This window comes from Salvelinus alpinus, chromosome 13, assembly GCF_045679555.1.
Source record: "Salvelinus alpinus chromosome 13, SLU_Salpinus.1, whole genome shotgun sequence".
Taxonomy (NCBI): Eukaryota; Metazoa; Chordata; class Actinopteri; order Salmoniformes; family Salmonidae; genus Salvelinus; species Salvelinus alpinus.
In genome coordinates, this window is record NC_092098.1 from 49895239 (window position 1) to 49920338 (window position 25100).

The 25100-nt window shown below is 42.9% G+C and overlaps 1 protein-coding gene across 2 annotated transcripts in view; it reads left to right on the forward strand.

The window, feature by feature from the left end:
• LOC139537862 (calcium/calmodulin-dependent protein kinase kinase 1-like) overlaps positions 1-25100 on the forward strand; it is a 128018-nt gene that overhangs the window by 12974 nt on the left and 89944 nt on the right. For both annotated transcript variants that reach the window (XM_071339714.1, XM_071339715.1), the window contains exon 2: positions 18635-18680. The gene's annotated coding sequence lies outside the window, so the exon portion shown is untranslated. The remainder of the gene's footprint in view (positions 1-18634; positions 18681-25100) is intronic.

A 25100-nucleotide genomic window follows, 5' to 3' on the forward strand; every position in this document is an offset into this window, starting at 1 on the left:
GGAAGAGCCTGGAGTGTCTGTCACTGGAGTGTCTGTCACTGGAGTGTCTGTCACTGGAGTGTCTGTCACTGGAGTGTCTGTCACTGGATTGTGGGATTGTGTCTGTCACTGGATTGTGTCTGTCACTGGATTGTGGGATTGTGTCTGTCACTGGATTGTGGGATTGTGTCTGTCACTGGATTGTGGGATTGTGTCTGTCACTGGATTGTGGGATTGTGTCTGTCACTGGATTGTGGGATTGTGTCTGTCACTGGATTGCGTCTGTCACTGGATTGTGGGATTGTGTCTGTCACTGGATTGTGGGATTGTGTCTGTTACTGGATTGTGGGATTGTGTCTGTCACTGGATTGTGGGATTGTGTCTGTCACTGGATTGTGTCTGTCACTGGAGGTTGTCTGTCACTGGAGGTTGTCTCTCACTGGATTGTGTCTGTCACTGGATTGTGGGATTGTGTCTGTCACTGGATTGTGTCTGTCACTGGATTGTGTCTGTCACTGGATTGTGTCTGTCACTGGAGGTTGTCTGGCACTGGAGTGTCTGTCATTGTGACCCATTGGAGTTTTCATCATGGCACAAACACAGAGGGAAGGCTTTTCTATAAGTGTTTATAACCCAACTGTCTTCAGTTGTAAGGTAGCGAGTGATCCCTGGCTTACCATTAAACGCCTCGATGTCATAGATCTTGGGAGAAGTGTATGGACGAGACTGGACTCTCTAGTTCAGTGTTTATTAATCCTGGTCCTGGGGACCCAAATGGGTGCACATTTAGTTTTATTTTACCCTAGCACCACTACACACCTGATTCCACTAATCAACTCATCATCAAACCTTTAGTGGAATCAGGTGTGTAGTGGTAGTTTGTTGTGTGGATGCAAAGCATTGTTGAACACATGGTGTTTTGTTGTTGACAGATTTTGAGAGCATGCTTAATTGTTTTTGGGTTGTGTGTTTAGGCAAGGCTGCACGGTGGAGGAGGTGTGTGTTTGTGTGTGTCAGGGTTTCCATTCGAAAAATGTGGCACCGGACAATGTGAGCAGGAAGATTTTAATTTACCGGCCATTTAAGAAATTTGCCAGACCCATAAACATTGTGTGCATAACCCATTAGGGCATCTACCCACGGTGCTCAGAATGACAGAAATCACATCTAGATTATGGTGATGCATCTTAACAGAACATGCAACTCATGTAATGAAGTAGCCAATAAAACATAATTTCAAACATTTGTCAAAATGCAATTCTCGGGAAAACACCATTCTAAACAGCACACCTGGGAAAACACCATTCTAAACAGCACACCTGGGAAAACACCATTCTAAACAGCACACCTGGGAAAACACCATTCTAAACAGCACACCTGGGAAAACACCATTCTAAACAGCACACCTGGGAAAACACCATTCTAAACAGCACACCTGGGAAAACACCATTCTAAACAGCGCTCCTGGGAAAACACCATTCTAAACAGCGCTCCTGGGAAAACACCATTCAAAACAGAACACCTGGGAAAACACCATTCTAAACAGAACACCTGGGAAAACACCATTCTAAACATCACACCTGATAGCAGTTCCGTATGTGACAGAAATTAAAATCTCTGTTAGAAATTTAGAAAGAGGAGGAATCTGAAGATGCAACAACTAGGATGGGTTGCTAATATGACTGGGATGGTGCCTTGGGCTTCTGGACTACGAAAGAAAGTCGATAGGAAAACCAATAGAACAGGAGAGAAATGGTATATTTGATTTATTAATTTATTTCACCTTAATTTAACCAGGTAGGCTAGTTGAGAACAAGTTCTCATTTTCAACTGCGACCTGGCCAAGATAAAGCATAGCAATTCGACACATATAACAACACAGAGTTACACATGGAATAAACAAAACATACAGTCAATAATACAGTAGAACAAAAGAAAACAAAAAGTCTATATACAGTGAGTGCAAATGAGGTAAGATAAGGGAGTTAAGGCAATAAATAGGCCATGGTGGCGAAGTAATTACAATATAGCAATTAAACACTGGAATGGTAGATGTGCAGAAGATGAATGTGCAAATAGAGATACTGGGGTGCAAAGGAGCAAGATAAATAAATATATACAGTATGGGGATGAGGTAGGTAGATAGATGGGCTGTTTACAGATGGGCTATGTACAGGTGCAGTGCGTAGCGGTGGGTCCAATAGGAAAACCAATAGAACAGGAGAGAAATGGCATAACGGTGGGTCCAATAGGAAAACCAATAGAACAGGAGAGAAATGGCATAGCGGTGGGTCCAATAGGAAAACCAATAGAACAGGAGAGAAATGGCATAGCGGTGGGTCCAATAGGAAAACCAATAGAACAGGAGAGAAATGGCATAGCGGTGGGTCCAATAGGAAACCAATAGAACTGGAGAGAAATGGCATAACGGTGGGTCCAATAGGAAAACCAATAGAACAGGAGAGAAATGGCATAGCGGTGGGTCCAATAGGAAAACCAATAGAACAGGAGAGAAATGGCATAACGGTGGGTCCAATAGGAAAACCAATAGAACAGGAGAGAAATGGCATAGCGGTGGGTCCAATAGGAAAACCAATAGAACAGGAGAGAAATGGCATAGCGGTGGGTCCAATAGGGAAACCAATAGAACAGGAGAGAAATGGCATAGTGGTTTGTCCAATGGGGAAACCAATAGAACAGGAGAGAAATGGCATAGTGGTTTGTCCAATAGGAAAACCAATAGAACAGGAGAGAAATGGCATAGCGGTGTGTCCAATAGGAAAACCAATAGAACAGGAGAGAAATGGCATAGCGGTGGGTCCAATAGGAAACCAATAGAACAGGAGAGAAATGGCATAACGGTGGGTCCAATAGGAAAACCAATAGAACAGGAGAGAAATGGCATAGCGGTGGGTCCAATAGGAAAACCAATAGAACAGGAGAGAAATGGCATAACGGTGGGTCCAATAGGAAAACCAATAGAACAGGAGAGAAATGGCATAGCGGTGGGTCCAATAGGAAAACCAATAGAACAGGAGAGAAATGGCATAGCGGTGGGTCCAATAGGAAAACCAATAGAACAGGAGAGAAATGGCATAGCGGTGGGTCCAATAGGAAAACCAATAGAACAGGAGAGAAATGGCATAGCGGTGGGTCCAATAGGAAAACCAATAGAACAGGAGAGAAATGGCATAAAGGTGGGTCCAATAGGAAAACCAATAGAACAGGAGAGAAATGGCATAGCGGTGGGTCCAATAGGGAAACCAATAGAACAGGAGAGAAATGGCATAGTGGTTTGTCCAATGGGGAAACCAATAGAACAGGAGAGAAATGGCATAGTGGTTTGTCCAATAGGAAAACCAATAGAACAGGAGAGAAATGGCATAGCGGTGGGTCCAATAGGAAAACCAATAGAACAGGAGAGAAATGGCATAGCGGTGGGTCCAATAGGGAAACCAATAGAACAGGAGAGAAATGGCATAGTGGTTTGTCCAATAGGAAAACCAATAGAACAGGAGAGAAATGGCATAGTGGTTTGTCCAATAGGGAAGTAAATGGAAATAAAATAATTCCAAATATTTCACCAGAAAGCACGACTTATCCTCGATTCCTCTGTGGATCATTAGCTTCTTTGGGAAAATACAGTTGCAGTGGACTGACTGTTTTATATCCCAAGGTCGTAGGCCTTTTGCCATAATGGCGCTGCCCAAATTGTGCTTGTGGCAAAAGGCCTACGACCAAGGGATTTAAAACAGTCCACAGCAACAGAATTTTTCCAAAGAAGCTAATGATCCTCGATTCTTCTGTGGCTAAGTCGTGCTTTCTGGTGAAATATGTTGGCCTAGCTGGTTATTGAGTTGCGGCTGTCAGTGTAAAACATCTAAATTATGTGTGAAGATAATGTGTCTGGAGTCAAATTAAAAATGATGAGACAAGACGGTGAAGGGGAGAAGATATAGGCCAGTCTCTCTCTGGAATGGCTGTCTCCCGCCAATTCATGCGCTTTTCATTGTTTAATTTTGTGAATTGTTTGGCCATTTATTTAATGTTTTATCAATTCCCCATTACATATGTCACCAGTAGTAAATATACCATTAATCCCCGTCATTTAGTTACTTACATTTTTGTCAATGCATGTTTTAATTACAGTCATTTACCTTTCTCATTCCCGGAGTGGAGACGTTGTTTGCAGAGTTCACAACCCGCTACACTTGGGAGAAAGACGTTTTGGTTTATTCCATAACCATAATTATTGAGATTTGTAAATGTTTTCATTGTCTTGTTTGAAGGACTGCATGTGAGCAATGAGCAAGTGTCTGTTTTTTCTGCCCTGATAATGTTGAGGGAGAGCACGCGTCTGAGTACGGTTAGAAGTACTTGGCCTGCTGCGCAGAAATGTAGCAATGTGGGGTTTTTTAAACGTCCAATTGCGAATGATAATATAGTAAAACTATAGTTCCTCACAGTAAGCTATTTGAAAAATCTTTTGATAGTCTCTTGATAGTCACCAATCCTGGGTGTGAAAGAGCAATGGAAGTTATAGGCCTACCACTGGATCACGGTGTATCAACGTGTCCATATGGCAGAGGCTGGTGATCTCAGGAGTAGTTGACTTATCTTTTAGAATTTTATCATTTGAATTCAGATTTTTATGAAGGTCCCCAAGAAGTAGCCTCCATCATTCTTAAATGGAAGAAGTTTGTAGCCACCAAGACTCTTCCTAGGTCAGGGAAGTGACCAAGAACCCAATGGTCAATCTGACAGAGCTCCAGAGTTTCTCTGTGGAGATGGGAGAACAGTCCAGAAGGACAACCATCTCTGGAACACTCCACCAATCAGGCCTTTATAGTAGAGTGGCCAGATGGAAGCCACTCCTCAGTAAAAAGGCACATGACAGCTCATTTAGAGTTTACCAAAAGGCACCTAAAGGACTCTCAGACTATGAGAAACAAGATTCTCTGGTCTGATGAAATTAAGATGAAACTCTTTGGCCGGAATGCCAAAGTGTCATGTCTGGAGGAAACCTTACACCATCTCTACGGTGAAGCTTGGTGGTGGCAGCATCATACTGTGGGGATGTTTTTCAGCGGCAGGAACTGGGAGACTAGTCAGGATCAAGGGAAAGATGAACAAAGCAAAGTACAGAGAGATCCTTGATGAAAAGCTGGTCCAGAGCGCTTAGGACCTCAGACTGGGGTGAAGGTTCATCTTCCAACAGAACAATGACCCTAAGCACACAGCCAAGACAACACAGGAGTGGCTTCAAGACAAGTATCTGAAAGTCCTTGAGTGGCCCAGCCAGAGCCCGGACTTGAACCCGAACAATGATGTTCCCCATCCAACCTGACAGAGCTTGAAAAGATCTGCAGAGAAGAATGGGAGAAACTCCCCAAATACAGGTGTGCCAAGCTTGTTGCGTCACACCCTAGAAGACTCAAGACTGTAATCGCTGCCAAAGGTGCTTCAACAAAGTACTGAGTAAAGGGTGTGAATACTTATGTAAATGTTATATTTCTGTTTTTTATTTGTATTTATACATTTGCTAAAGTGTAAAAATAACAGTTTTTGCTCTGTCATTAGGGGGTATTGTGATGTCATTATGGGGTATTGTGTGTAGATTGACGAGGGGAAAAAACTATTTAATACATTTTAGAACAAGGCTGTAACGTAACAAAATGTGGAAGTCAAGGGGTCTGAATTCTTTCCGAATAAACTGTATGTTTTCAAAACGCTTACTGCCTCCAGCTCACATTGTAAAGTAGTGGGTGGCGCACTGATAGCCTGTTGCCTGCACTTGTCCCACGTCCTGACCATACAGAGTCCTTATCTTCTATGGTGGAGTAGGTCAGGGCGTGACTGGGGGGTTAGTCTAGTTTATTATTTCTATGTGAGGTTCTAGGTTTGTTTTTCTATGTTGGTGATTTTGTATGATTCCCAATTAGAGGCAGCTGGTAATTGTTGTCTCTAATTGGGGATCATATTTAAGTAGCATTTTTTTCCACCTGTGTTTTATGGGATATTGTTTTGAGTTAGTGGACGTAGCATCTCTGTAGTCACGGTTCGTTGTTAGTTTATTGTTTATTTGGTTTTTTGTCTTTGCTTAGTTTCACTTTCTAATAAATAATGTGGAACTCTACATCCGCTGCGCCTTGGTCCGACATTTATTCCAGCGAACGTGACAACTTGAATGGTGAATGGGAGGCTGGCTTCAATTACAAGTTGACAAATAAAAATAGTAGCGCTTTTTAATTGTGACTCAAAACTGTTTTTAGCGCGCGGTTGCATTTTAGAATTGTTACGCAATGAATGGGCTGATGAAAGCACATGTTTTACTCCAGCAACAACCAGCTGAGGGACTGCAAGTGAAATCCAGCTCACGCTGTGTGCGTGTGAAATTTTATGTTGGATAAATAAGATACATGATGACTAACGAAAATAAACACAGGCAAATTTAAATCCACTCATGCAAATTAATCTATAAGCATGATGGTCAAATGTATTCCCATCGACTGGTATTTCCATCTATGAATAAAAAAAGCGTTATTTTGCAATAGGATTTATTTAAATCCTGGTCATTTTGGCCGGAAACAGTTTTATTTATTGGCTGTCATTAATCATCATTAGGGCCCTGAGTAGTTCCTATCAACCTCTAGTTCAGAGTGACTCCTGGGGCAGAGTTACGCATCAATCAATCAAGCCAATTACTTCTATTTGGCCGTTAGAAATAGCACGGGCTGACTATTAAGATAGACATTGGGATCTCTTTTCGCTGGCAGAGTGGAACGGTAGTTATTAAGGGAAGAGAGAGATGATTTATGGGAGGGGCTGTGCTAAATACTTTAGAAACACTTTACTTAAAGGCTTGAAGTGTAATGCTTTATAACTTGTTACAAGCATGTATGAGTCTTTACAATGAGCCTCTATAATGTCTTATAATAGGGTCATGGGCATTACAGGACGTCCCTGTAATGACTAGCTCATCATATAGTCTCCCTATGACACTGACTTTTACAAAGACAAAGAATAGGACCCCAGGTCTTGTTTAGGCCCTTACATGCTATTCTTCTGGTTAGTCTACTTGGTTCATTAACATCATGTTATTCATAGACAGGCTCCAGCAAGATAATAGCTCTCAAACAGACCTTTGTTTGTGCTATGAAAACAGCCTGTGGGATTTCGATTAGCTGTAGGTATGTAAGTACTGCTTTATTCGATAGGTGTGGTAAATGTTCTGAAATATCAGTGTCAGTAAATTGTACCTTCTGTACAATTAGCCACACTTGAAATTGAATGAACCGTATTAAAACAGAACACCAAAGTCACAAATCAAAGTTAACGAACCATTTCTCGCTAAGACACAGCCATGTGAAACATATCTTGTGGCTGTCTCATCTACATTGTAGCTAATAAGGAATAACTTCTAATGGTGTGACACACCTGGACCTAATGTAACTAATTAGTGGGGAATTGCAACTAATAACCTTGAGTTTATTGAACCATTAAGGCCAGTCCGAGGATGTGAACATCACACCATGTTTAACTACATGTGATTGTGATAGATGCTAGGCTAACCAAAACATGTCCTAGATAGCTTGCTGATCGTGATAGACGCTAGGCTGACCAAAACATGCTCTACAGTAGATAGCTTGGCACCTTTAAAGATGCAGCTCTACATTTTCTCAAGTAAGGGTTGCTAGACAAGCCCTATGGTGACAGACACACACACACACACACACACACACACACACACACCATCTTGATTGTCCATCGAAGACTATGAGGACGATGCTTGTCTTCTGAATATTGGAAAGGGATGGTTAAGTGCTTTTGGCGCTCGTGCCACTTCATGTGGCTGTGGAGGCCGATGTGGGACACACACACAAACATGCTGTACCTGTGAGCTCTCATGGCTGTTGTAATGGCTGTAGCTCATTGACATTTTTCACTTCTGCTCTTTACATTGCTACTTTCTTTCTTAATTGGGTTTACCAGGCTGGGAGGACACACACACACACACACACACACACACACACACACACATCCCCTCGTATACTCACTTTTTAATCCCAAGGATGCATATCAACGTAGTGTAGTGGAGGTATACGGCGTATCAATTATAAGGCTGATGGATCAGATCAGAATGTTTCGCTTTAAAATGTAAACTATTAATTCACATTTCCAGCGCAGCGGTGTACACACGGAGTTAGACTTGACCCCATGTTCCAAAATGAAAATTGCGGGAAAACATCATTCTAAAATACGCAGCGCACATGCAAGCGGTTTCCTGGTCACAGTTGGAAATATCCATGAGAAATTTAGAGAGAGGATATCTAAGGATGCAACAAACTATCATGGGTTGCTAATATGACCAGGTGTAACGCTCGTCTGAAGAAGTAGACCAAGGTGCAGCGTTGGGAAGTGTTCAGGATCTTTAATACTCAGAACACCAAACAAAAACAACAACAGGAATAACGAACGTCACGTTCTGCAGACTTCACAGAGCTAACAAAAAACAAGATCCCACAACATAGGTGGGAAAACAGGCTACCTAAGTATGATTCCCAATCAGAGACAACGATAGACAGCTGCCTCTGATTGGGAACCATACTCGGCCAAAAACCAAAGAAATACAAAACATAGAATGCCCACCCCACATCACACCCTGACCTCACCAAATAGAGAAATAAAACGGCTCTCTAAGGTCAGGGCGTGACACTAGGATAATGCCTTTGGCTGCTAGACAAAAAAAGAAAGTTGAAAGAACCAATAGAACAGCAGAAGGCATATGACAAAGTCTTTATAAAATAATTGCCTCATTGAGTTTGTCATTGTTTCTCATAGAATATTTCACACAGGGTTCCTTTCCTTGGCCGTTCGAATTTATTTGACAAAATTATAGTATACCCAGTTCTCCATGCACCACTACACCTTTGCTTGGTTCACAACATTGATTTACATCTGACAGGCAGCTTGGCTAACAAGGATGTCACATGATGGAACATGGCGGGGCATTGTGATACCTCGCTAGACTAGCCCTAACAGTTGAGAGAGGATGGTGCACGACAATAGCAGGGCATTCTGCCACTGTGAAATATATTTTTTTCAACTTTTTTGTTGTTGTTATAATCCACAAAATTCACGTCCTGTTGCTGCAGGATTCTTTTCCTGCTGTAGCAAACTGGCTCAAATTAGGATCCTACATCTGTATAGTGCGACATGAACCACATACTTCAGGCCTTTCTCTCTCTAGTCTGTTCCTGTAGACCATTTGGTATTCCACTTTTTTTTCACCAGAATTTCTGTGGATCCTATTTCTTCCACAATAATTTCTCACGACCCCAAATCTAATAACACAACCTTAAAACCGGTAAATGTAGATTTTCACATCAACAAATAACGTTAAATTCATTGTATTTTCATCTCTTATCATAATGAAAAGAAACCAATAAATACATTTACTCAATAAAATTGTATTTTTCTAATTATCTTTCTCAAAAACGTGTGTATATTGTCCCATACAATAATCAATACTCTTAGGTTTTTATTTTTTATTTTATTTTAGCAGCCCGGACTGAATACCACTGCTGTAGAGTGTAGGTAGTGTAGTGCCTCTATGTTTTGTGCTGGCTTGGCTGGTACACTCTTAGAAAAAAAAAAGGTGCTATCTAGAACCAAAAAGGGTTTTTCGGCTGTCCCCATTGGAGAACCCTTTTGGTTCCAGATAGAACCCTTTTGGTTCCAGGTAGAACTCTTTTGGGTTCCATGTAGAACCCTTTCCACAGAGGGTTTTACTTGGAACCAAAAAGGTGGTTCTAGTTGAAACCAAAAAGGGTTCTCCTATGGGGACAACCACAGAACCCTTTTGGAACTATTTTTGAGGAGTGTACCTTATCTAGAACCATCCGGTTCCCCCACTACACCAGAGCACTTTTCCAGACAGTTCCTTCCATCTATCCTCAAGTAGCATCCATCAGCATGAGGGATGCACTTCAATATATAAGTGTAATGTGTGGGTGTGTACACTCAGGCATGTAACTCCCACTCTCCATCTGTCGGGACGGAGACAGGGAGAAAGAGCGAGAGAGAGGGAGGGAGGGTGGCCCCATGAGAACCTGATGACACGCAGACTCTCACTGCCCTGAGGGCACAGTGGTACGATTACCTCTTACTAATCTATTTCAAAACTCCCCATGTCTGGGCTAAAAAATAGACACACAACCAACCAGTGGCTTTCTGAGGTTATGGGACCTCCATCAGTGTGAGTGGTGGCATTGGATTAAGGGGAGGGGCTCCAGTCCTGCTGCCAGTGTGAGTGGTGGCATTGGATTAAGGGGAGGGGCTCTAGTCCTGCTGCCAGTGTGAGGGATACAGCACTCAAGGGAGGGCTGTTGGAGGTTGGTTACACCAGGGGGCTATCCTGGACTTCCCTGCCCCTGTTGTGAAGACCCAAAGTAAGACCCTTAAACAGGTTAACATTCATTACCAGGATGCGTACTCAGAGCATGCGCTGACCAGCTGGCAAGTGTCTTCACTGACATTTTCAACCTCTCCCTGACCCAGTATGTAAAACCTACATGTTTCAAGCAGACCATCATAGTCCTTGTGCCCAAGAATGTCAAGGTAACCTGTCTGAATGACTGTCGCCCCATAGCACTCACATCTGTTTGCCATGAAATGCTTTGAAAGGCTGGTCATGACTCATATCAACACCATCATCCCAGACACCCTGGACCCACTTCAATTTGCATACCACCCCAACAGATCCACAGATGACGCAATCTCTATTGCACGCCACACTGCCTTCGCCCACCTGGACAAGAGACCTATGTGAGAATGCTGTTCAATGACTAGAGCTCAGTGTTCAACACCATAGTGCCCTCCAAGCTCATCACAGGACCCTGGGACTGAACATCTCATTTTGCATCTGGATCCTGGACATCCTGACGGGCCGCCCCCAGGTGGTGAGGGTAGGCAACAACACATCCGCTATGCTGGCCCCTCATGAATGTGTGCTTAGTCTCCCCCTGTACTCCCTTTTCACCCACAACTGCCTGGTCGCGTACGACTCCAATACCATCATTAAGTTTGTTGACGACACAACAGTGGTAGGCCTGATCACTGACGACGCTGAGACAACCTATAGGGAGGAGGTCCATGACCTGGCAACAACCTCTCCCATAAAGTCGGCAAGACAGCAGGAGCTGATTGTGGACTACAGGAAACGGAGGGCAGAGCACACCACCATCCACATCGGCAGGGCTGTAGTGGAGCGAATCGAGAGCTTCAAGTTCCTCAGTGTCCCCATCACTAAGGAATTAACACACCAACACAGTCGTGAAAAAGGCATGACAACGTCTCTTCCTCCACAGGAGGATGTAAAGATTTGGCATGGGATCTCAGATCCTCAAAAAGTTCTACAGTTGCACCATCGAGAGCATCTTGACTGGCTGCATCAATGTTTGGTATGGCAAATGCTTGGCATCCGACCGCAAGGTGCTACAGAGGGTAGTGTGTATGGCCCAGTACATCACTGGAGCCGAGCTCCCTGTCATCCAGGACCTATATACCAGGCGGTGTCAGGAAACCCCTAAACATTTTCAAAGACTCCAGCCACCCAAGTCATAGCTGTTCTCACTGCTACTGCACGGCAAGCGGTACCAGTGCACCAAGTCTGGAACCAATAGGACCTTGAACAACTTCTACCCCCAAGCCATAAAATTGCTAAATAGTTAACCAAATAGCTACCCGTACTATTTGCATTGACCCTTTTTGCACAAACTCTTTTGAGTCATTACATATGCTACTGCTACTGTTTATTATCTATCCTGTTGCCTAGTCACTTACCTACAGTATCTTCAGAAAGTATTCACACCCTGTGACTTTTTCCACAGGTTAGAGCCTGAATTTAAAATGGATTCAATTGGGATGGTGTGTCAATGGCAGTTAACCCACTGTTCCTAGGCCAGTTAACCCACTGTTCCTAGGCCAGTTAACCCACTGTTCCTAGGCCAGTTAACCCACTGTTCCTAGACCAGTTAACCCACTGTTCCTAGGCCGCCATTGAAAATAAGAATATGTTCTTAACTGACTTGCCTAGTTAAATAAAGGTTACATTTAAAAACTTTTTTTTTTAAATAAGCTGCAAGAGTATGTCCTACAGTCCCCTACGTACTTATCTGGACATTGCAGCCAAAATGTGTACCTTTGGCTCTATACTCCAGCATCAAATTTTGAGATCAAATGTTTGATATGAGATGACAGGACAGAATTTTATTTGAGGGTATTTTCATACATACTGTATCGGTTTTACCGTTTAGGGAACGGTAGGTTTTACCGTTTATGAAAGCACATTATGTATCTAATCCCCTCATTTGCAAAAACAAAAATTCAGTAGTTGAAAAATTCACTTAAAGTGTATTAAAGTAGTCAAAAAACTTCAGTACTTGGTCAAATATTCCTAGAACACAATGACTACATCAAGCTTATGACTCTACAATCTTACGGGTGCCTGTGCGGTTTGTTTTGGTTGTGTTTTGGTTGTGTTTTGGATTGTGTTTTGCCCAATAGGAACTGAATGGTACAGTTGAAGTCGGAAGTTTACATCCACTTAGGTTGGAGTCATTAAAACTCGCTTTTCAACCACTCCACAAATTACTTGTTAACAAACTATAGTTTGGGTAAGTCGGTTAGGACACAAGTAATTTTTCCAACAATTGTTTACAGACAGATTATTTCACTTATAATTCACTGTATCACAATTCCAGTGGGTCAGAAGTTTACATACACTAAGTTGACTGTGCCTTTAAACAGCTTGGAAAACTCCAGAAATTATGTCATGGATTTAGAAGCTTCTGATAGGCTAATTGACATAATTTGAGTCAATTGGAGGTGTATCTGTGGATGTATTTCAAGGCCTACCTTCAAACTCAGTGCCTCATTGCTTGACATCATGGGAAAATCAAAAGAAAATCAGCCAAGGCCTCAGAAAAATAATTGTAGACCTCCACAAGTCTGGTTCATCCTTGGGAGCAATCTCAAAACGCCTGACGGTACCACGTTCATCTGTACAAACAGTAGTACGCAAGTATAAACACCATGGGACCACGCAGCCGTCATACCGCTCAGGAAGGTGACGTGTTCTGTCTCCTAGAGATGAACGTACTGCGAAAAGTGCAAATCAATCCCAGAACAACAGCAAAGGACCTTGTGAAGATGCTGGAGAAAACAGATACAAAAGTATCTATATTCACAGTAAAACGAGTCCTATATCGACGTAACCTGAAAGGTCGCTCAGCAAGGAAGAAGCCACTGCTCCAAAACTGCCATTAAAAAAGCCAGACTACGTTTTGCAACTGCACATGGGGACAAAGATTGTACTTTTTGGAGAAATGTCCTCTGGTCTGATGAAACAAAAATATAACTGTTTGGCCATAATGACCATTATTTTTGGAGGAAAAAGGGGGAGGCTTGCAAGCCGAAGAACACCATCCCAACCGTGAAGCACGGGGTGGCAGCATCATGTGTTGGGGGTGCTTTGCTGCAGGAGGGACTGGTGCGCTTCACAAAATAGATGCCTTCATGATGCAGGAAAATGATGTGGATATATTGAAGCAACATCTCAAGACATCAGTCAGGAAGTTAAAGCTTGGTCGCAAATGGGTCTTCCAAATGGACAATGACCCCAAGCATACTTCCAAAGTTGTGGCAAAACGGCTTAAGGACAACAAAGTCAAGGTATTGGAGTGGCCATCACAAAGCCTTGATTTCAATCCTATATAAAATTTGTGGGCAGAACTGAAAAAGCGTGTGTGAGCAAGGAGGCCTACAAACCTGACTGAGTTACACCAGCTCTGTCAGGAGGAATGGGCCAAAATTAACCCAACTTATTGTGGGAAGCTTGTGGAAGGCTACCCAAAACGTTTGACCCAAGTTAAACAATTTAAAGGCAATGCTACCAAATACTAATTGAGTGTATGTCAACTTCTGATCCACCTGGAAAGTGATGAAAGAAATAAAAGCTGAACGAAATAATTCTCTCTACTATTATTCAGACATTTCACATTCTTAAAATATAGTGGTGATCCTAACCTACCTAAAATAGGTTATTTTTACTTGGATTAAACGTCAGGAATGGTGAAAAACTGAATTTAAATGTATTTGGCTAAGGTGTATGTAAACTTCCGACTTCAACTGTATATTAGAATATATGTTTCTGAACACTTCTTCGTTAATGTGGATGCTACCATGATTAAGGATAATCATGAATGTATTGTGAATATGAGAGAGAGAATGAGAGAGAAGGATGCATTTTTGAAAAATCTGTTTATGACCATTGAAAGCTGTATTGTCTTTGCCAAACCAACTTCCTACCTTCCTGCCATATAGACCAATAGAGTGGGCACCGATCTGCTTATGGTACCCACTCGCTCTCTCTCACTCCTATCATTTGACCTTTAGTAGTTGAAACGGCTTTGGAGAAGAAAAATAATTTGTTGTTCAGGTGTTTGGAACTGGAGAAAGCTTTGGCAGGCTTCCAATGTGCTGCTGTTTGCTTTGTTGGGCATTTAGGCTAAATGGAGGCATCAGCAGTGCTCTGAAGTCAGGCTCTCTGTTGTTCGGGCCAAAATTGTTCTCTTGTGTCTGATATTTAAAACATTTTATGGGCTTGACTATGTGCCTGTTGGGCTCAATGCTGGCCCAGACTGTGGAATGCTTAATGGACTGAGTGTTAGATAAAGACACAGTGGCATGGGGGATGTTGTCTGCCTGGAAAATTCATGCAGGATGGAAACACAAAGATACTGATTGGCTGCATTAGGACTGTGGAAAGACTGGTTGGCTGCATTAGGACTGTGGAAGATACTGGCTGGCTGCATTAGGACTGTGGAAGATGGCTGGCTGCATTAGGACTGTGGAACATACTGGCTGGCTGCATTAGGACTGTGGAAGATACTGGTTGGCTGCATTAGGACTGTGGAAGATGGCTGGCTGCATTAGGACTATGGAAGATGGCTGGCTGCATTAGGACTGTGGAAGATACTGGCTGGCTGCATTAGGGCTGTGGAAGATACTGGCTGGCTGCATTAGGGCTGTGGAAGATACTGGCTGGCTGCATTAGGACTGTGGAAGATACTGGCTGGCTGCATTAGGACTGTGGAAGATACTGGCTGGCTGCATTAGGGCTGTGGAAGATACTGGTTGGTTGCATTAGGACTGTGGAAGATACTGGTTGGCTGCATTAGGGCTGTGGAAGATACTGGTTGGCTGCATTAGGACTGTGTAAGATACTGGTTGGCTGCATTAGGACTATGGAAGATACTGGTTGGCTGCATTAGGACTGTGGAAGATACTGACTGGCTGCATTAGGACTGTGGAAGTTACTGACTGGCTGCATTAGGACTGTGTAAGATACTGGTTGGCTGCATTAGGACTATGGAAGATACTGGTTGGCTGCATTAGGACTGTGGAAGTTACTGGTTGGCTGCATTAGGACTGTGGAAGATACTGACTGGCTGCATTAGGACTGTGGAAGATACTGACTGGCTGCATTAGGACTGTGGAAGATACTGACTGGCTGCATTAGGACTGTGGAAGATACTGACTGGCTGCATTAGGACTGTGGAAGATACTGACTGGCTGCATTAGGGCTGTGGAAGATACTGACTGGCTGCATTAGGACTGTTGAAGATACTGACTGGCTGCATTAGGACTGTGGAAGATGGCTGGCTGCATTAGGACTGTGGAAGATGGCTGGCTGCATTAGGACTGTGGAAGATGGCTGGCTGCATTAGGACTGTGGAAGATGGCTGGCTGCATTAGGACTGTGTAAGATGGCTGGCTGCATTAGGACTGTGTAAGATGGCTGGCTGCATTAGGACTGTGTAAGATGGCTGGCTGCATTAGGACTGTGTAAGATGGCTGGCTGCATTAGGACTGTGTAAGATGGCTGGCTGGCTGCATTAGGACTGTGTAAGATGGCTGGCTGCATTAGGACTGTGTAAGATGGCTGGCTGCATTAGGACTGTGTAAGATGGCTGGCTGCATTAGGACTGTGTAAGATGGCTGGCTGCATTAGGACTGTGTAAGATGGCTGGCTGCATTAGGACTGTGTAAGATGGCTGGCTGGCTGCATTAGGACTGTGGAAGATGGCTGGCTGCATTAGGACTGTGGAAGCAGCTCCCTTGTCTCCTCTTTAGTCTTTCTGTTAATTGTCTCAGGCTGGACTGTATTAGGTAGAAGGTCAATCAAATCAAATCCAAGTTTATTTGTCACATGCGCCAAATACAACAGGTGTAGGTAGACCTTACAGTGAAATGCTTACTTACAGGCTCTAACCAATAGTGCAAAAAAGGTATTAGGTGAACAATAGGTAAATAAAGAAATAAAACAACAGTAAAAAGACAGGCTATATACAGTAGCGAGGCTATAAAAGTAGCGAGGCTACATACAGACACCGGTTAGTCAGGCTGACTGAGGTAGTATGTACATGTAGATATGGTTAAAGTGACTATGCATATATGATGAACAGAGAGTAGCAGTAGCGTAAAAGAGGGGTTGGCAGGTGGTGGGTGGCGGGACACAATGCAGATAACCCGGTTAGTCAATGTGCGGGAGCACTGGTTGGTCGGCCCAATTGAGGTAGTATGTACATGAATGTATAGTTAAAGTGACTATGCATATATGATAAACAGAGAGTAGCAGCAGCATAAAAGAGGGGTTGGGGGGGCACACAATGCAAATAGTCCGGGTAGCCATTTGATTACCTGTTCAGGAGTCTTATGGCTTGGCGGTAAAAACTGTTGAGAAGCCTTTTTGTCCTAGACTTGGCACTTCAGTACAGCTTGCCATGCGGTAGTAGAGAGAACAGTCTATGACTGGTGTGGCTGGTGTCTTTGACAATTTTTAGGGCCTTCCTCTGACACTGCCGGGTGTAGAGGTCCTGGATGGCAGGCAGCTTAGCCCCAGTGATGTACTGGGCCGTACGCACTACCCTCTGTAGTGCCTTGTGGTCAGAAGCTGAGCAATTGCCGTACCAGGCAGTGATGCTACCAGTCAGGATGCTCTCGATGTTGCAGCTGAAGAACCTTTTGAGGATCTCAGGACCCATGCCAAATCTTTTTAGTTTCCTGATGGGGAATAGGCTTTGTCGTGCCCTCTTCACGACTGTCTTGGTGTGTTTTGGACCATTCTAGTTTGTTGTTGATGTGGACACCAAGGAACTTGAAGCTCTAAAACTGCTCCACTACAGCCCCGTTGATGAGAATGGGGGCGTGCTCGGTCCTGCTTTTCCTGTAGTCCACAATCATCTCAATGTCATGGATCCTGTGTGGTGGGCCAGCAGAATTTCTGTGTGTTTGTGTGTGTGTGAAAACTAGGACCAGGGACCTCACGATATTATATTATCATGACACTCAGCAGTGATGTGGAAACAAATCGATACAATATATAATCCAAAATATTATCCCGCTATGTAACTGTACCGATTCCCCCCCATCAATTGTGAATACATGCTAAATGTAATACAGTATTTAGGCTACTGAATGTAATACAGTATTTAGGCTACTGAATGTAATACAGTATTTAGGCTACTGAATGTAATACAGTATTTAGGCTACTGAATGTAATACAGTATTTAGGCTACTGAATGTAATACAGTATTTAGGCTACTGAATGTAATACAATATTTAGGCTACTGAATGTAATACAGTATTTAGGCTACTGAATGTAATACAGTATTTAGAGGCTACTGAACGTAATACAGTATTTAGAGGCTACTGAACGTAATACAGTATTTAGGCTACTGAAGGTAATACAATATTTAGGCTACTGAACGTAATACAGTATTTAGGCTACTGAACGTAATACAGTATTTAGGCTACTGAATGTAATACAGTATTTAGAGGCTACTGAATGTAATACAGTATTTAGAGGCTACTGAATGTAATACAGTATTTAGGCTACTGAACGTAATACAGTATTTAGGCTACTGAATGTAATACAGTATTTAGAGGCTACTGAACGTAATACAGTATTTAGGCTACTGAATGTAATACAGTATTTAGGCTACTGAACGTAATACAGTATTTAGAGGCTACTGAACGTAATACAGTATTTAGGCTACTAAATGTAATACAGTATTTAGGCTACTGAATGTAATACAGTATTTAGGCTACTGAATGTAATACAGTATTTAGAGGCTACTGAATGTAATACAGTATTTAGGCTACTGAATGTAATACAGTATTTAGAGGCTACTGAACGTAATACAGTATTTAGGCTACTAAATGTAATACAGTATTTAGGCTACTGAATGTAATACAGTATTTAGAGGCTACTGAATGTAATACAGTATTTAGAGGCTACTGAATGTAATACAGTATTTAGAGGCTACTGAATGTAATACAGTATTTAGAGGCTACTGAATGTAATACAGTATTTAGGCTACTGAACGTAATACAGTATTTAGGCTACTGAACGTAATACAGTATTTAGGCTACTGAACGTAATACAGTATTTAGGCTACTGAACGTAGACCTAAATGTGATCAGACGTGATTATTGTGCCTGTCTGACTGGATAATGGCTTTAGTTTGTGTCTGATTGCCGTTGCTCTATCAAGAGTATTTCATAGACCTCCTTCTACTTTCCTTTACAGGTTCTTGTGATTTTCAGAGGAAAGACGATCATCAAGGGACATTGAGGTAAATAAATCAATACTTCCTACCACGGGTTACGGAGAGAGATACAAAACAAGAATCTCTATTGTCGTTGTAATTCCAGGAGCTATGATTCAGATACTGCCCTCACTACTAATCCTACCTACCGTTCCATAAGAAACATCGATCCAACTACTCAGTGGGCAAAACTATGATACTATGACATCATTTCAACCCGTTTTGCTCAGTTTGACTGAGCTAAATTGGTCCCAGGGGAATACTCCATAGACACAGGTGACCTGTGGTTTCTGTCAGTGGGCACTCTCTCCCGGCTCAGGAGCTTCTAGCTTGTCAATCAATATCCATCACAGTGTACAGTACTCCAGGGTCCTCGTCCACCACTAATATCCATCACTACCTCAATGTAAAGTACTCCAGGGTCCTGATCCACCACTAATATCCATCACTACCTCAATGTAAAGTACTCCAGGGTCCTCATCCACCACTAATATCCATCACTACCTCGATGTAAAGTACTCCAGGGTCCTGATCCACCACTAATATCCATCACTACCTCAATGTAAAGTACTCCAGGGCTCTCATCCACCACTAATATCCATCACTACCCCAATGTACAGTACTACAGGGTCCTGATCCACCACTAATATCCATCACTACCTCAATGTACAGTACTCCAGGGTCCTCATCCACCACTAATATCCATCATTACCTCAATGTACAGTACTCCAGGGTCCTCATCCACCACTAATATCCATCACTACCTCAATGTACAGTACTCCAGGGTCCTCATCCACCACTAATATCCATCACTACCTCAATGTACAGTACTCCAGGGTCCTCATCCACCACTAATATCCATCACTACCTCAATGTACAGTACTCCAGGGTCCTCATCCACCACTAATATCCATCACTACCTCAATGTACAGTACTCCAGGGTCCTCATCCACCACTAATAGCCATCCCTACTTCAATGTACAGTACTCCAGGGTCCTCGTCCACCACTAATATCCATCACTACCTCAATGTACAGTACTCCAGGGTCCTCATCCACCACTAATATACATCACTACCTCAATGTACAGTACTCCAGGGTCCTCATCCACCACTAATATCCATCACTACCTCAGTGTACAGTACTCCAGGGTCCTCATCCACCACTAATATCCATCACTACCTCAATGTACAGTACTCCAGGGTCCTCATCCACCACCACACTGCTTTCTGATTCTTTTTTTACACAAATACACACAGAACACCAACAAACACTAAACAGCATGCAACTCCACATAGTGTTAAACACACAGCTGAAGCTTGAGACAAATATCTACCAAGTAAATATGCCAATGTTTTCCCACTCAATGACTTGTTTGGTATGCTGTTAACCTTGGTCTGTTGTGTGAGTGTGTGAGTGAGAGAGAGAGCAAATACTGCCAATATTTATCTGTTTATTTATCTTCCCCTACTATACTTAGTAACTATTTGCACATTGCTAAAACACTGTACATAGCTGACAATATAACACCTGAAATGTCTTTCTCTTTTTTCAAACCTTTGACTGCAATATTTACTGTTAAATTCTAATAGAAGAAGACGTGTTTGTTGTAGAGAGAGAGAGAGAGAGCGTAACGGTTCCGTAACCACAGACACTGGGAGACGGGAAGCGAGTACAGGGTGAGGATTTAATAATAAATAGACAGGAAACTAAACAAGAACAGCGTCTGGACAAGAGAAACAAAACAACATCTATGCAGACACGGGAATGAAACTGAGGAAGTGATAGATATAGAGGAGGCAATCAGTGACGTGATTGAGTCGTTGAAGTGCTGGTATGCATAATGATGGTGACAGGTGTGCTTAATGATGAGAGAGAGAGAGCATTGGCATATTTACTTGGTAGATATTTCTCTCAAGCTTCAGCTGTGTGTTTAACACTATGTGGAGTTGCATGCTGTTTAGTGTTTGTTGGTGTTCTGTGTGTATTTGTGTAAAAAAAATAATCAGAAAGCAGTGTGGTGGTGGATGAGGACCCTGGAGTACTGTACATTGAGGTAGTGATTGATATTAGTGGTGGATGAGGACCCTGGAGTACTGTACATTGAGGTAGTGATGGATATTAGTGGTGGATGAGGGCCCTGGAGTACTGTACATTGAGGTAGTGATGTATATTAGTGGTGGATGAGGGCCCATGAGTACTGTACATTGAGGTAGTGATGTATATTAGTGGTGGATGAGGACCCTGGAGTACTGTACATTGAGGTAGTGATGGAAATTAATGGTGGATGAGGACCCTGTAGTACTGTACATTGAGGTAGTGATTGATATCAGTGGTGGATGAGGACCCTGGAGTACTGTACATTGAGGTAGTGATGGATATTAGTGGTGGATGAGGACCCTGGAGTACTGTACATTGAGGTAGTGATGTGTATTAGTGGTGGATGAGGACCCTGGAGTACTGTACATTGAGGTAGTGATGGATATTAGTGGTGGATGAGGACCCTGGAGTACTGTACATTGAGGTAGTGATGGATATTAGTGGTGGATGAGGACCCTGGAGTACTGTACATTGAGGTAGTGATGTATATTAGTGGTGGATGAGGACCCTGGAGTACTGTACATTGAGGTAGTGATTGATATTAGTGGTGGATGAGGACCCTGGAGTACTGTACTGCCCTCCCCACTGCAGAGAGTTTTGTCTTGGTGGATTGATATTTGAGACTGACATGATCAATTCAGTCCAAGCCTACATGGTTGTGTACTGTACAGGCTTGTGTTTCAGATAGGTAGAGGAATGAGGATTTGTATCAATGACTGTGCTGTCATCTGGGAATGAAACCCAGTGAGAAAACCGCTCAGCGAGAACCTCACTTATAAACAACTCCATGAAGAACACATTATTTGATTACTAGTCTTATTGAGATGTATTCATGGGGCTAACCTCATTTCTTAGTGTCCATCAAGCTTTCTCTACCCTTAACTTTATTCCCGAACACCTCCAAAACAAAGGTCATGTGGTTTGGTAAGAAGATTGTCCCTCTCCCCACAGGTGTGATTACTACCTCTGAGGGTTTAGAGCTTGAGGTAGTCACCTCATACAAGTACTTGGAAGTATGGCTAGATGGTGCACTGTCCTTCTCTCAGCACATATCAAAGCTGCAGGCTAAAGTTAAATCTAGACTTGGTTTCCTCTATCGTAAATCGCTCCTCTTTCACCCCAGCTGCCAAACTAATCCTGATTCAGATGACCATCCTACCCATGCTAGATTACGGAGATATCATTTATAGGTCGGCAGGTAAGGGTGCTCTCGAGCTGCTAGATGTTCTTTACCATTCGGCCATCAGATTTGCCACCAATGCTCCTTATAGGACACATCACTGCCCTCTATACTCCTCTGTAAACTGGTCATCTCTGTATACCCGTCGCAAGACCCACTGGTTGATGCTTATTTATAAAACCCTCTTAGGCCTCACTCCCCCCTATCTGAGATATCTACTGCAGCCCTCATCCTCCACATACAACACCCGTTCTGCCAGTCACATTCTGTTAAAGGACCCCAAAGCACACACATCCCTGGGTCGCTCCTCTTTTCAGTTCGCTGCAGCTAGCGACTGGAACGAGCTGCAACAAACACTCAAACTGGACAGTTTTATCTCAATTCCTTCATTCAAAGACTCAATCATGGACACTCTTACTGACAGTTGTGGCTGTTTTGTGTGATGTATTGTTGTCTCTACCTTCTTGCCCTTTGTGCTGTTGTCTGTGCCCAATAATGTTTGTACTGTGTTTTGTGCTGCTACCATGTTGTTGTCATGTTGTGTTGCTACCATGTTGTGTTGTCATGTGTTGCTGCCATGTTGTGTTGCTACCATGTTGTTTTCATGTTGTGTTGTTACCATGCTGTGTTGTCATGTGTTGCTGCCATCCTATGTTGTTGTCTTAGGTCTCTCTTTATGTTGTGTTGTCTCTCTTGTTGTGATGTGTGTTTTGTCCTATATTTATTTATCTATATATATTTTTTTAATCCCAGGCCCCCGTCCCCGCAGGAGGCTTTTTGCCTTCTGGTAGGCCGTCATTGTAAATAAGAATTTGTTCTTAACTGACTTGCCTAGTTAAATATAAAAGAAATGAAACATCCACTCGGCGCTGTCGTGCTCTGAAATCCTTTAGATATTTCCACGTTGGCCTTGACAATCTTTGTTTGCTGCCTGAAACACAACAAACTGATTTTCGAAGACAAATGTAGACCACGCTGGAAGTGGGTCTCTAAGAACATGGAACAATCAGCAGGCCCTGTGTGAACTCTCTTCATCTCCTCCTCTTCCTCCTCCTCCTAATATCCACCTAAAGATGGGGACGGATTGAAAGAGCATTTGGCTCTCTCAAAAGTTTCCATCCATTATATGTATCTATTTATTAATGTATTTATTTTTGCTCTGCTCTGCCTCTGCAATATGATATGAAAACAGTAAGCTTGTATTGTATGTATGGTAATGGAGAAGCCAAAATGGGGGACCATGGAGAAGTGTTGTGGCTCCTGTTGATGCTTAAACCTCGTGAAGGACACACACACACACACACACACACAGTGTAGTACAAGGAGCACAAGGTATCAGATTTATAGAATTTTCCTTGTAGTCTACATTAAAAAGGCACTTGATTTAATGTAACAGGCTTTCAAAATACAATATCGATATATCATTTCTACTTAAAGGGGTGCAAAAGGCACTCATTTTGTGGAACGACCCAAATACAATATCTAGGCCAAAGGTTCCCAAACCTTTTTGGCCCAGGACCCCATTTTGATATCTGAAAATTCTCTCGACCCCCACCCATGTGGAAAAAATAGTATGTAATTAACAGCCAATGTTTACTTTTAATGTGGGGCTATGACAGTCAATTGAAAATAATTCTAACATTATTTCTTATTGTCTTCTCAACTCACCGTCACATACTTTTAATGTGGGGCTATGACAGTCAATTGCAAATTAGTCTGACATAATGTACTGCATCTTATCTCACCGCCACTAATGAGATGGGTGTGACTTGATGCATGTCTCGCCGGAGCTTCTCAAAGTCAGGTGGCGTGGTCCACCTCATCTCTGCTGTCACATCCAACCTGGATCGAAATTTGGTTTTGGTGCCTTCAAGACAACTGAGAACTCTGGAAAATACGGGGTCAAATCACTGATCTTCAGGTCGGAAAGTCGGAGCTCTAGAAAGAGTTCCCGAGTTGGAATTCCGAGTTGGATGACCGTTCAAAACGGGTTTCTTTCCCAGTCAGAACGCGTTTCCCCCCCCCCCAGAGTACCCAGTTGTCTTGAACACACTGAAGTCAGAAGTTGGAGAGTACCCAGTTGTCTTGAACACACTGAAGTCAGAAGTTGGAGAGTTCCCAGTTGTCTTGAACACACTGAAGAAGTCAGAAGTTGGAGAGTTCCCAGTTGTCTTGAACACACTGAAGTCAGAAGTTGGAGAGTTCCCAGTTCCCAGTTGTTTTGAACGTGATATTAATGCTCAGAGGGAGATGGCAGTGTCTTCCCTTTGAGTTAGGAACCAAAACTCCTACGTAGTGACCCGTGAATGCATTCCGTCACATGACAGCTCGATCAGCTGTTCGACTTCACTTACCGGCATGTCAACTGAGCCAGGATCACAGTCAAACGTATAGGGAAGTAGGTCCCAAGGTGCTCTTCCAAGCGTTGGAGGTGAGCGGTCATCACTCGTGTGGGACACTTACTGATGTTGTTTTCTGTTAGAAACATGCACAGCCGAGGGAAGTGGAAATGGTTCGCTTTTGAAAGAATCTCTCTCCAATAGGAATTATTTCCTCTGAATCCACTGATTCGGTCACTCAACTGTAGAATGTTTTCGTATTTTCCCCGACGTGTATAGCTAACAAAAGTCCATGCATGGGCATCTCGGCTTTCACAGCTAACGTCCATTTGGAGAGCATAAGCTGGGGAGTTTGAGTGGTTCAGTCAGTTTCCTCTAGATTGCTAGCAATACCATACATTCTTTGTTTAACCGTGTTATCTGACAAAGGTATGTGAGTTTCTGTGTCTCTGCCACGTATTGTTTTCACCATATCAATTGCAGCCTGTAAAATCAAAGTCTCTGCAATAGGGTTTAGTTTCATAGTTTCATTTTTATTTATGTTTTAAATTTAACCTGGAAAGTCAATTAAGAACAAATTCTTATTTTACAATGATGGCCTAACCCGGCCAAACCCTCCCCTAACCCAGACGACGCTGGGCCAATTGTGCGCCTCCCTATGGGACTTCCAATCACGGCCGGTTGTGATACAGCCCGGGATCGAACCAGGATCTGTAGTGCACTGAGATGCAGTGCCTTAGACCGCTGCGGGCCTAGTCATTCACTAGTGTGTGGTTTCATAGCGTAGTGGATATAGTCATTCACCATGGGAATGATGCAAGGGCTGCCTT